The following is a 13571-nucleotide window of genomic DNA, read 5'->3' as shown; positions in this document are numbered from 1 at the left end:
TGCTGCTGTTTTGGTGCAGGAAACAGCAGCACCTAGTCAGACCCAGGCGTGGGTGAGGGGACAGCGGAGCCAGGCTAGAGGCTCCATGTCAGTTGGTTCCCTCAGACCAACACATTTCAGCCCTTGGTCTGACATCTCTGGGGGCGAAGAGGGTGACCCATCATGGTTGCCATCTGACGCGTCGGCTCACTACGTCAGTGACGACGGGGAAGGTAGGCACCCTGGTGAAAAGGTGCGCCAGGTCACCACCAGGGAGACCATCGTCAGGGTCTCCACTGGTGATGGCAGCAGGAGGTGTCAGGAGGAGGAGCAGCAGCAGCAGCAGCAGCAGCAGGCAGCTCCACCTGTGCGCACCGAGTCCCAGCAGGTGCAAGTAAGCGTCACCCCATCTGACAGGAGGGCGGTGCTGAAGTCACCTGTCTGGAATTACTTTACCCTGGTGGCAGACAACCCTACCGTGGCCATCTGCCGGATTTGTAAAGTGAGGGTGAAGAGAGGGAAGTGTTTGGCTCGGGTGGGTACCACAGCCCTGAACCAGCACCTGAGGATAAACCACTGGGCGGTGTTTGACGAGATGAAGCGTGGTGGTGGTAGCAGCACCACCACCACAAGTGAGCAGGGTACAGCAGCCCCTGCCACATCTTCATCTCTTTCCAGCAGGTCATGCCCCCCCGCTCCCTCGAGTAGAGGTACTGGTACCGGCAGCCAGACCTCTACTTCCACAGCACCCTCCACGTCTGTGTCCCGCACTGCCGTCCGGCGCCAGGCGTCGATTTCAGACGCCTTTGACCGCACCACTCCCTTCCCCCCTGGAGACCGACGTGTGCGTTCCCTCAATGGGCTCCTGGCAAGGGTTATTGCCCAACATCTGCTGCCCTTCAACATAGTTGACAGCAACCCCTTCAGGCAGATGTTGGAGCAGGCCCAACCCCAATGGCGTGTCCCCAGCCGCCATTTCTTTGCCAGGACTGGTGTCCCTGCCCTACACCAGCACATTGTGCAGAATGTAACCCTGTCGCTGGATCACGCTGTCAGCGACAGGGTTCATCTGACAATGGATGGCTGGACCAGCAGGCAGGGGCGCTACATCAGCTTCACGGCCCATTGGGTTTCCCTCCGAGGCGTCGGTGAGGGATCGGCGGCAACCGGTCTTGTGGTGCCGCCCCGGGGTGTCCAGGGGAGAACTGCTGGTCTCCCTCAAGCCACTGTCTCCGCAGCTGCTGAGCCTCCCAGCAAGCGCCCCCGTAGCTACTCAAGTGTGGGGCACGTGCGCTGTCAGGCCGTGCTCCAGCTTGTTAGTTTAGGGGACCGGAGACACACTGGAGAAGAAGTGCTGAAAGCACTTCAGGCTCAGGTCCAGAAGTGGCTGACACCCCGAAGGCTCCAGGCAGGTATGGTTGTCTGCGATAACGGCAGCAACCTACTCGCCGCCCTCAGTGCTGGCAGTCTGACCCACGTGCCCTGTCTGGCACATGTCCTCAACCTGGTGGTGCAGAAGTTCCTGCGCACTTATCCAGGGTTGAGTGACATTGTGGCAAAGGCGCGTAGGATTGCCAGCCACTTCAGGCGCTCCCCAACCGCTACCGCGTCCCTGTCCAAGTTGCAGCGGAAGTACAGTCTGCCCCTTCACAGGCTGATTGTGGACAGTGTGACGCGGTGGAACTCCACCCTCCACATGCTGAAGAGGTTGTGGGAGCAGCAAAGGGCGGTGAGGGAGTACCTGATGGAACTAGGCACTGAAAGGGCTTCACCACAACTCCCTTTCATCGCCTGTGCGGAGTGGGGGCAGATAAAGCAGGTCTGCCAAGTGTTGTCCTCCTTCGAGCAGGCGACCAAGATGGTCAGCAGTGAGCACATCGGCCTCAATAGCATGCTGCCAATAGTGTTCATGCTGGAGAGGACACTAGATCGCCTGCTCGAAGCTGGGGAGAGTGCCTTGGTGGAGCAGGAGGAGTCAGCAATGCTCCACCGAGACCAGGGCCAGGACGAGGAGGAGGAGGAGGATGATGATGATGAGGAGGAGGTGGTTGCTGGTGTCGTCCCGGAGTCAGGGCCTGGTCAGGAGGGAGAGCCGGTGTTGGGGGCACCGATAGTCCGGGGGTTGGGCATCTCTGAGTTTGACCAGCAGCGCCTCAGGGATGAAGAGTCGCACCTCATTCACCTGGCCAGCAGTGAGGAGTCACAGCGGGCTGTGCTCTTCCCCATGGCTGCCCACATGCTGAGATGCCTCAGGAGGGACCCCCGGGTTAAGACCATCAAGGCGAGGGATGATTTCTGGATGGCCACCCTTTTGGATCCCAGGTGCAAGGGGAAACTGGAGCAGTTCATCCCAGCCAGCCGGAGGCAGCACCGGATGGAGGAACTGCAGGCAGGCATTGTCAGACGGTTGGAGCAGGCAACTCCCCGGCCTCCAGTTGTCCCCCCTCATCTCACCCAGCAGGTGGCTGCACCCAGCAGCAGCCGAGCAGGGGACCTAATGGATGAGATGAGGATGTTCTTCCAAACCGAGCGACCCAGTACCAGCACCAGCAGCAGCAGCAGTCACCACCAGCGGCTGGCCCACATGGTGGCAGACTACATGGCGTCCGTCGGTGCTTCTGACAGTATGAGCACCGACGACCCCATGGAGTACTGGGTTGCCAGATTGGACACCTGCCGCGAGCTCGCTCAGTATGCGCTGGAGTTATTGTCTTGCCCCCCCTCCAGCGTACTATCTGAGCGGACATTCAGCGCGGCAGGTGGGGTGGTCACGGACAAGAGGACCCGTCTGTCCACAGACTCCGTGGACAGACTCACATTCATAAAGATGAATGAGTCCTGGATCGGCGGTGACTTTCTGGCACCCGTCGTCGGTTCAGGGCGCTGAAGGGTCCCTTGTCATGCATTCCCTGATGGAGCCCCGGACCTGATGTATTTACAGTGCTGAATATAACTATTTTAACATCTGAGAAAATCAATGTTAATATTTGGTACAGTAGGCTTTCTTTGCAATTACAGCGGTCAAACCTTTCTTGTAGTTTTACACCAGCTTTGCACACACTGGAGGAGGGATTTTGGCCCACTCCTCCACACAGATCTTCTCTACATCAGTCAGGTTTCTGGGCTCTCGCAGAGAAACACGGAGTTTGAGCTCCCTCCAAAGATTCTCTATTGGGTTTAGGTCTGGAGACTGGCTAGGCCACGCCAGAACCTTGATATGCTCCTTACAGAGCCAATCCTTGGTTATCCTGGCTGTGTGCTTTGGGTCATTGTCATGTTGGAAGACCCAGCCTCGACCCATCTTCAAAGCTCTAACTCAGGGAAGGAGGTTGTTGCCCAAAATCTCGCAATACATGGCCACGGTCATCCTCTCCTTAATACAGTGCAGTCACCCTGTCCCATGTGCAGAAAAACACCACCAAAGCATGATGCTACCACCCCCATGCTTCACATTAGGGATGGCGTTCTTGGCATGGTACTCATCATTATTCTTCCTCCGAACACGGTTAGTGAAATTATGATCAAAAAGTTATATTATGGTCTTATCTGACCACATGATTTTCTCCCATGACTCCTCTGGATCAGTCAAGACACCTATGTCAGCAGTTATTTCACACCCTATATACTCTTATTAAGACTACTGTTCATCATGGCACCTCCTGCCCAAGTGATATGACTCTGTATCAACTACTACTGCTAATACTACTACTGCTGCTTCTGCTGCTGCTGCCCAGTCAATACACCTATGTCAGCAGTTATTTCACACTCTATATACTCCTATTCCTACTGCTGTTCATCATGGCACCTCCTGCCCATGTGATATGACTCTGTATCAACTACTACTGCTAATACTACTACTGCTGCTTCTGCTGCTGCTGCCCAGTCAATACACCTATGTCAGCAGTTATTTCACACTCTATATACTCCTATTCCTACTGCTGTTCATCATGGCACCTCCTGCCCATGTGATATGACTCTGTATCAACTACTACTGCTAATACTACTACTGCTGCTTCTGCTGCTGCTGCCCAGTCAATACACCTATGTCAGCAGTTATTTCACACTCTATATACTCCTATTCCTACTGCTGTTCATCATGGCACCTCCTGCCCATGTGATATGACTCTGTATCAACTACTACTGCTAATACTACTACTGCTGCTTCTGCTGCTGCCGCCCAGTCAATACACCTATGTCAGCAGTTATTTCACACTCTATATACTCCTATTCCTACTGCTGTTCATCATGGCACCTCCTGCCCATGTGATATGACTCTGTATCAACTACTACTGTTAATACTACTACTGCTGCTTCTGCTGCTGCTGCTGCCGCCCAGTCAATACACCTATGTCAGCAGTTATTTCACACTCTATATACTCCTATTCCTACTGCTGTTCATCATGGCACCTCCTGCCCATGTGATATGACTCTGTATCAACTACTACTGGTAATACTACTACTGCTGTTTCTGCTGCCCAGTCAAGACACCTATGTCAGCAGTTATTTCACACCCTATATACTCTTATTAACACTGCTGTTCATCATGGCACCTCCTGCCCAAGTGATATGACTCTGTGTCAACTACTACTGTTAATACTACTACTGCTGCTTCTGCTGCTGCTGCCGCCCAGTCAATACACCAATGTCAGCAGTTATTTCACACTCTATATACTCCTATTCCTACTGCTGTTCATCATGGCACCTCCTGCCCATGTGATATGACTCTGTATCAACTACTACTGTTAATACTACTACTGCTGCTTCTGCTGCTGCTGCCGCCCAGTCAATACACCTATGTCAGCAGTTATTTCACACTCTATATACTCCTATTCCTACTGCTGTTCATCATGGCACCTCCTGCCCATGTGATATGACTCTGTATCAACTACTACTGGTAATACTACTACTGCTGCTTCTGCTGCTGCTGCCGCCCAGTCAATACACCTATGTCAGCAGTTATTTCACACTCTATATACTCCTATTCCTACTGCTGTTCATCATGGCACCTCCTGCCCATGTGATATGACTCTGTATCAACTACTACTGGTAATACTACTACTGCTGTTTCTGCTGCCCAGTCAAGACACCTATGTCAGCAGTTATTTCACACCCTATATACTCTTATTAACACTGCTGTTCATCATGGCACCTCCTGCCCAAGTGATATGACTCTGTGTCAACTACTACTGTTAATACTACTACTGCTGCTTCTGCTGCTGCTGCCGCCCAGTCAATACACCTATGTCAGCAGTTATTTCACACTCTATATACTCCTATTCCTACTGCTGTTCATCATGGCACCTCCTGCCCATGTGATATGACTCGGTATCAACTACTACTGCTAATACTACTACTGCTGCTTCTGCTGCTGCTGCCCAGTCAATACACCTATGTCAGCAGTTATTTCACACTCTATATACTCCTATTCCTACTGCTGTTCATCATGGCACCTCCTGCCCATGTGATATGACTCTGTATCAACTACTACTGCTAATACTACTACTGCTGCTTCTGCTGCTGCCGCCCAGTCAATACACCTATGTCAGCAGTTATTTCACACTCTATATACTCCTATTCCTACTGCTGTTCATCATGGCACCTCCTGCCCATGTGATATGACTCTGTATCAACTACTACTGTTAATACTACTACTGCTGCTTCTGCTGCTGCTGCCGCCCAGTCAATACACCTATGTCAGCAGTTATTTCACACTCTATATACTCCTATTCCTACTGCTGTTCATCATGGCACCTCCTGCCCATGTGATATGACTCTGTATCAACTACTACTGGTAATACTACTACTGCTGTTTCTGCTGCCCAGTCAAGACACCTATGTCAGCAGTTATTTCACACCCTATATACTCTTATTAACACTGCTGTTCATCATGGCACCTCCTGCCCAAGTGATATGACTCTGTGTCAACTACTACTGTTAATACTACTACTGCTGCTTCTGCTGCTGCTGCCGCCCAGTCAATACACCTATGTCAGCAGTTATTTCACACTCTATATACTCCTATTCCTACTGCTGTTCATCATGGCACCTCCTGCCCATGTGATATGACTCTGTATCAACTACTACTGTTAATACTACTACTGCTGCTTCTGCTGCTGCTACCGCCCAGTCAATACACCTATGTCAGCAGTTATTTCACACTCTATATACTCCTATTCCTACTGCTGTTCATCATGGCACCTCCTGCCCATGTGATATGACTCTGTATCAACTACTACTGGTAATACTACTACTGCTGTTTCTGCTGCCCAGTCAAGACACCTATGTCAGCAGTTATTTCACACCCTATATACTCTTATTAACACTGCTGTTCATCATGGCACCTCCTGCCCAAGTGATATGACTCTGTGTCAACTACTACTGTTAATACTACTACTGCTGCTTCTGCTGCTGCTGCCGCCCAGTCAATACACCTATGTCAGCAGTTATTTCACACTCTATATACTCCTATTCCTACTGCTGTTCATCATGGCACCTCCTGCCCATGTGATATGACTCTGTATCAACTACTACTGTTAATACTACTACTGCTGCTTCTGCTGCTGCTGCCGCCCAGTCAATACACCTATGTCAGCAGTTATTTCACACTCTATATACTCCTATTCCTACTGCTGTTCATCATGGCACCTCCTGCCCATGTGATATGACTCTGTATCAACTACTACTGGTAATACTACTACTGCTGTTTCTGCTGCCCAGTCAAGACACCTATGTCAGCAGTTATTTCACACCCTATATACTCTTATTAACACTGCTGTTCATCATGGCACCTCCTGCCCAAGTGATATGACTCTGTGTCAACTACTACTGCTAATACTACTACTGCTGCTTCTGCTGCTCAGTCAATACACCTATGTCAGCAGTTAATTCACACTCTATATACTCCTATTACCACTGCTGTTCATCATGGCACCTCCTGCCCAAGTGATATGACTCTGTATTGTCAATGTCTACTACTACTACTACTGATCAATCAAGACACCTATGTCACTAGTTATTTGCCACTCTATACTACTATTACCACTACTGATGCTGCTGCTGCTGTTCATCATGGCACCTCTTGCCCAAGTGATTTGACACTGTATTGTCAATGTCTACTACTACTATTACAGCTCAGTCAAGACACCTGTGTCCCAATTTTTTGGTACACTATTGACTACTATGACCACTACTGATGCTGTAAAGTATTCCCCAAGTGTTTTTATGCTATCTATTACTATTACCACTACTGCTTGTAAATCATGCCTGTGTGATACTTAGTGGGAATGCTTTAATAAGCATTCCCAGTATGGATACCCGTAAATGTATTAATCTTAATTAGTGTGAATGCTTTAATAAGCATTTCCAGTATTGATATACGTAAATTTAGTAATCTTATTATTCCTTACGTTTTTTGGTTCTGCGTAACTTCGGCATACTTTCAGCTATTGAGACCATTCAACTGTAAAAATGTTTGTCTCGTTCAGCTAATGATGGGACTTCTTCAAGTTTTTTTCTACTTTTTACACTTTTATAAATTTTAAGCTTTTAGACCCTTTTTTTTAACATTGAAGTCAATGAGAACATCCTTTTCCCCTTTGAATTCACATGCCCTGCCAAAAGTTTCAGCTACTTCATACTTTCACTTACAGACACTGAAAAAACGTTAAAGCGGTCACAAAATATTTAGCTATCCGGCTATGACTTTTCAGATCGTTATCGTTTACAATTTTTTGGTGAAAACGCAATTTACGTTTTGCGAATTTTTCACAAAAATGCAATCGGTTATAATGGAGGGGATTTAGAGTCTGTCATGTGACCTTAACATTGGAGATCTTTGTAATTAAAAATATCTTTAGAAAAAGGGGAAACAAATTGGTCTCACGCCCACAAGATCTACTTTTCATACACAATTTTTATATCAAAACGTAGCTATGCTTGTCTGGTTTATGGCAATGTGATCAATTCTGCGATACGTATTTTAGTTTTAGTTATTGGAGCAACAGCCAGAAATTATGTCTCATAGACTCTCATGTTAAATTATCTAAAAAATGTTGCTGCAGAACTCACAAAGACGCTCTTTTCTAAATCGCAGACATGGCCACATTTTTAAGTTTATCAACATAAATTTCATATCGATGCGTTTACAAGGGCCGTGTATTTCAAACGGTGTAGTCGTTGTATCAATCGCATGTACGGTTGAGGATTTATTAAGCTTTGTTTGGAGGCTTAAATCATGTATTAGATCTGTGAATTAAAAGCGTTTGTAATGTTATTTCTTTCCATAAATAACTTTCCTGACCTCAGTGCAATATTCCTCCTCACTGACCTGGGGGGGAGGGGAAACCTATTGAGGGGGGAGGGGCGACCAGGAAGTCAGCATACTCTATACTTTGCAGATAGAGAAAGAAGCTGTGTGTCCTAAAGATAGTGTAGTGGTTATGGTGAATGTCTTTGGCAAGGAGCTCACCAATTAAGCTATTCAGCATTCCCACTCGCATTTTCCTCAGGAAATGCATTGTCTAGTTATATTATATTTTAATACTCCTGCTGCTGCCTCCATGCTGAGTAAAGCTTCATGACCTCTCTGGCACAGCGGATCCACCAACAGCCTCCGCTACAAGCTACCAGACCGGATCTAAACAGCAAGTGTAACTATAACAATGAACCTTATGTTAAACCCTGTTTTGCGGCATTTATACTGCAACCATTGGGCTGTCTGCAAGAGCTCATCTGCATTCTCTCTCTCTTTCTTGCTCTCCCTCTCTCTCTCTCTTTGTATATATATATATATATTGTTGCTTTTGTTATGTTCATTTTTCAACAGTTTATTTTGTGTTCGTCGTGTCTGTGTCGTGTGCTTTAGTTTGTCCTAGGTTACTGTTAAATAAAATAATAGTATAAAATGTTTTTGCTTATTATGAAGTTAAATGTGTTGATGTTGATTTGTTTGATGTGAAGTTAGATGTGTTGAAAAACCTACAACTCTATCTCAAAAAGAAATGAAACATTTCCAAAAAATAAGATTTTTTAATACAAAAATAAATTCAAATATAACTATCAATGCGTTTCTGAATGCGTTCCAGTTCCGCAATATGATCCGATAGCTGCTGCTCTAGCAGAGCATTTTGTTGTGTTAGGTAGCTCATCTTCCGCTGGTTTTGCAGGATCCTCTGGTGGGTCTTTTTGATGAGTCTGTTCTGCCTTCTCAGATCTCTTGATGCTGTTAGGATATAATAAAAAAACATTTGGATTTCAAAGAACGTTACCAAATAAATAAAATATTTTTTTTGCTTATTAATCAATCATTATCATGTGTATACACTTGTTATGTGTCTAACACATCCCGGGAGTGCAGAATTATTAGGCAAATGAGTATTTGGACCACATCATCCTCTTTATGCATGTTGTCTTACTCCAAGCTGTATAGGCTCGAAAGCCTACTACCGATTAGGCATATTAGGTAATGTACATCTCTGTAATGAGAAGGTGTGTGGTCTAATGACATCAACACTCTATATCAGGTGTGCATAATTATTAGTCAATTTCCTTTTCTTTGGCAAAATGGGCCAAAAGAAGGACTTGACAGACTCTGAAAAGTCCAAAATAGAGAGATATCTAGCAGAGGGATGCAGCACTCTTAAAATTGCAAAGCTTCTGAAGCGTGATCATCAAACAAAAGAAGCGTGTGGAAAAACAAAGGTGCAAAATAACTGCCCATGAACTGAGAAAAGTTAAGCGTGCAGCTGCCAAGATGCCACTTGCCACCAGATTGGCCATATTTCAGAGCTGCAACATCACTGGGGTGCCCAAAAGCACAAGGTGTGCAATACCCAGAGACATGGCCAAGGTAAGAAAGGCTGAAAGACGACGACCACTGAACAAGACACACAAGCTGCAACGTCAAGACTGTGCCAATAAATATCTCAAGAAAGATTTTTCTAAGGTTTTATGGACTGCTGAAATGAGAGTGAGTCTTGATGGGCCAGATGGAAGAGCCCGTGGCTGGATTGGTAAAGGGCAGGGAGCTCCAGTCCGACTCAGACGCCAGCAAGGTGGTGGTGGAGTACTGGTTTGGGCTGGTATCATCAAAGATGAGCTTGTGGGGCCTTTTCGGATTGAGGATGGAGTCAAGCTCAACTCCCAGTCCTACTGCCAGATTATGGAAGAGACCTTCTTCAAGCAGTGGTACAGGAAGAAGTCACCATCCTTCAAGAAAAACATGATTTTCATGCAGGACAATGCTCCATCACACGTGTCAAAGTACTCCACAGCGTGGCTGGCAAGAAAGGGTATTAAATAAAAAAAAGTAATGACATGGCCTCCTTGTTCACCTGATCTGAACCCCATTGAGAACCTGTGGTCCATCATCAAATGTGGGATTTACAAGGAGGGAAAACAGTACACCTCTCTGAACAGTGTCTGGGAGGCTGTGGTTGCTGCTGCACGCAATGTTGATGGTGAACAGATCAAAACACTGACAGAATCCATGGATGTCAGGCTTTTGAGTGTCCTTGCAAAGAAAGGTGGCTATATTGGTCACTGATTTGTTTTTGTTTTGTTTTTAAATGTCAGAAATGTGTATTTGTGAATGTTGAGATGTTATATTGGTTTTACTGTTAAAAATAAATCATTGAAATGGGTATCTATTTATTTTTTGGTTAAGTTGCCTAATAATTCTGCACAGTAATAGTAGTCACCTGCACACACAGATATCCCCCGAAAATAACTAACACTAAAAACAAACTAAAAACTACTTCCAAAAAAATTCAGCTTTGATATTAATGAGTTTTTGGGGTTCATTGAGAACATGGTTGTTGTTCAATAATAAAATGAATCCTCAAAAATACAACTTGCCTAATAATTATGCACTACCTGTATACTTCTAGCATCAATACCATATTATGGTTCTACAATCTGACAGGTGCGCTTTATATGTTGTCCATTTTTATATCTACATTTTATTGTTGAAATGTTATTAATCATTGTGCACATATTTACCTTCCTGAACGAGGCTCACAGGACCGCTGTCTTCCTCCTGCTCTTCTGCTTGAGAAGTTGGGGTGGTGGGGGGGGGGAAGCTCCTCAGCTTGCTCCTCAACAGGAGCTGGGGTTGGGGAGTGGGAGGGCCCTGGCTGCTCCTCCTCATCCATCTAACGGGTTTGTTACCTAACTCTGGGTTTCAAGACCAGTCCACCTCCAGCTGTTGCAAAACTACTACTCCCATCAGCCACGGTCTGTCAGTGCATGTTAAGAATTTTACTTTTGCTGCATCTAGGGTGAGACAGTTTAGAGACCCGTGCATAAAGGCCTGAAAAATGGGGGCCTGCAGAACTTACAATACTAGAAGTGCCAGCATTCCCAGGCATGCTGGAAGTTGTAGTTCTGCAACATCTAAAGGGCAATATGTATTCGAACGTCCTTGGGCCTTGAGGACACTGAAGTCAGGACGTTCGCATACGTCCTATGTCCAAAAAAATGTTAAATTCATTATGCTAAATAACAAGGAAAAGTGCCTAAATACACATTTGCCAACCAGGGTGTCTGCAGCTGTCCAGGCATGCTGGGACTTGTAGTTTTGTAAAAGCAGGAGACACATTTTTTGTGAAATACTAATATCTGATCATATATACTAACTTTTAAACTAGACTAAAATGCAGTTGAAGATGATGAAATAACAGTGGTCAAAATACTTACACAAATCAGCATCTTTTCCTCAGACTTAGTGAAATTGCTTCCAACCATGTTGCTGTGTGATTGCGCTGCGATCATAAGTTGGAAACTGGCAAGGCTCCAGGAAATGGTCGCGTGTTGTTCGCGCAATTGCGCATGCGCGATCGAAAAATCGCAATCGCAATATGTTTTTTGGTTAAAATATCATAAATATTCGATTTCAGAGTGCTGCTACAGCAGTTTTCGAAATATCTGCAATCAATTTCGCATTCGCATTTTGTGAAATTGCGTTAAAATATCTCGAATATTCGATTTCAGAGTGAGCCAATCAGAGCGCTCCTCCAGCATATATCGAAATTGCGCAAAAAATATCGCATTCGCATGTTGCGATATTTCGATAAAATATCAGGAATATTCTGAGCCAATCAGAGCGCTCCTCCAGCATATCTCGAAATTGCGCAATAAATATCGCATTCGCATGTTGCGATATTTCGATAAAATATCACGAAATATTCTGAGCCAATCAGAGCGCTCCTCCAGCATATCTCGAAATTGCGCAATAAATATCGCATTCGCATGTTGCGATATTTCGATAAAATATCACGAATATTCTGAGCCAATCAGAGCGCTCCTCCAGCATATCTCGAAATTGCGCAATAAATATCGCATTCGCATGTTGCGATATTTCGATAAAATATCACGAATATTCTGAGCCAATCAGAGCGCTCCTACCGCAGTTATAAAAAAATCGCAATTATTTTCGCATTCGCAATAGCGAAAAATCGCAATCAATTAATTTCGATAAAATATCACGAATATTCGAATTTAGCGAATATATCTCGAATATTCGAATATATATTCGAGATATATCGCGAAATCGAATATGGCATATTCTGCTCAACACTAGTGATTATATAAAAGGGTCTTGTGCGAGTTTACAGCTTTGCGAATTTAGTCTCAATAGACATCAATGTAAATCGTTCTGGTATCGCATTGATGGTTCACAAACAGTAAAACCTTGGTTTGCGAGCACAATTTGTTCCAGAAACATGCTTGTAATCCAAAGCACTTGTATATCAAAGCATTTTTTTTACAGGGTATAAAAGAGAAGGGAGTCACCTCTAAGGCCGCGTACACACGGTCATTCCAAACCGATGAGAATGGTCCGACGGGCCATTTCCATCGGTTCACTGCTGAAGTGGCCTTATGATCTGATGTGCGTACACACCATTGTTCCAAAAACCGATCGGGTCAGAATGCGGTGACGTCAAACACACAACGTGCTGAATAAAACGAAGTTCAATGCTTCCAAGCATGCGTCGACTTGATTCTGAGCATGCGCTGGTTTTGAACCGATGCTTTCTGTACTAACCATCGGTTTGGACCGATCGGGCAGCGGTCCATCGGTTTGATTTTGAAGCATGTTTTAAAATTTTGGACCGAAGGAAAACAGACCGATGGGCTATACACGCGGTCGGTTTGGACCGATGAAACTGAACCTCGGTCAATTCTCATCGGTTTTGTCCGACCGTGTGTACGCGGCCTAAGTGTAGCAATAAGTTGCTAAATGTTGTACCTTCATTAAATGTAACCAAATTGCTACACTTAGAGGCTCCTCCTTTTTTATACTCCGTTGTGACATGACACTGCTCTTATATCAAGACATCGCTTGTATATCAAGGCAAAATTTATTAAAACAATTTGCTTGTCTTGCAAAACACTCTCAAACCAAAGTTTTACTGTATGTGCAAATTCCACCACACTACTCTCCACAAAAAACAGGAAATACACAGGAAGTTAACACCTTTTTTTTTACATTATGATTCCATTGGCTAGAACATCAATCGCAGAATGTCTAACTCCTGAAATTCGCGTAAAATCGCACCTCACACAGGAAAAAAAAAGGAACAAATTCGCAGCGC

The sequence above is a fragment of the Rana temporaria genome, chromosome 3, assembly GCF_905171775.1.
Source record: "Rana temporaria chromosome 3, aRanTem1.1, whole genome shotgun sequence".
NCBI classification, from domain to species: domain Eukaryota; kingdom Metazoa; phylum Chordata; class Amphibia; order Anura; family Ranidae; genus Rana; species Rana temporaria.
The sequence above is the reverse complement of the archived record's forward strand: the minus strand, read 5'-3'. Positions refer to the sequence as shown.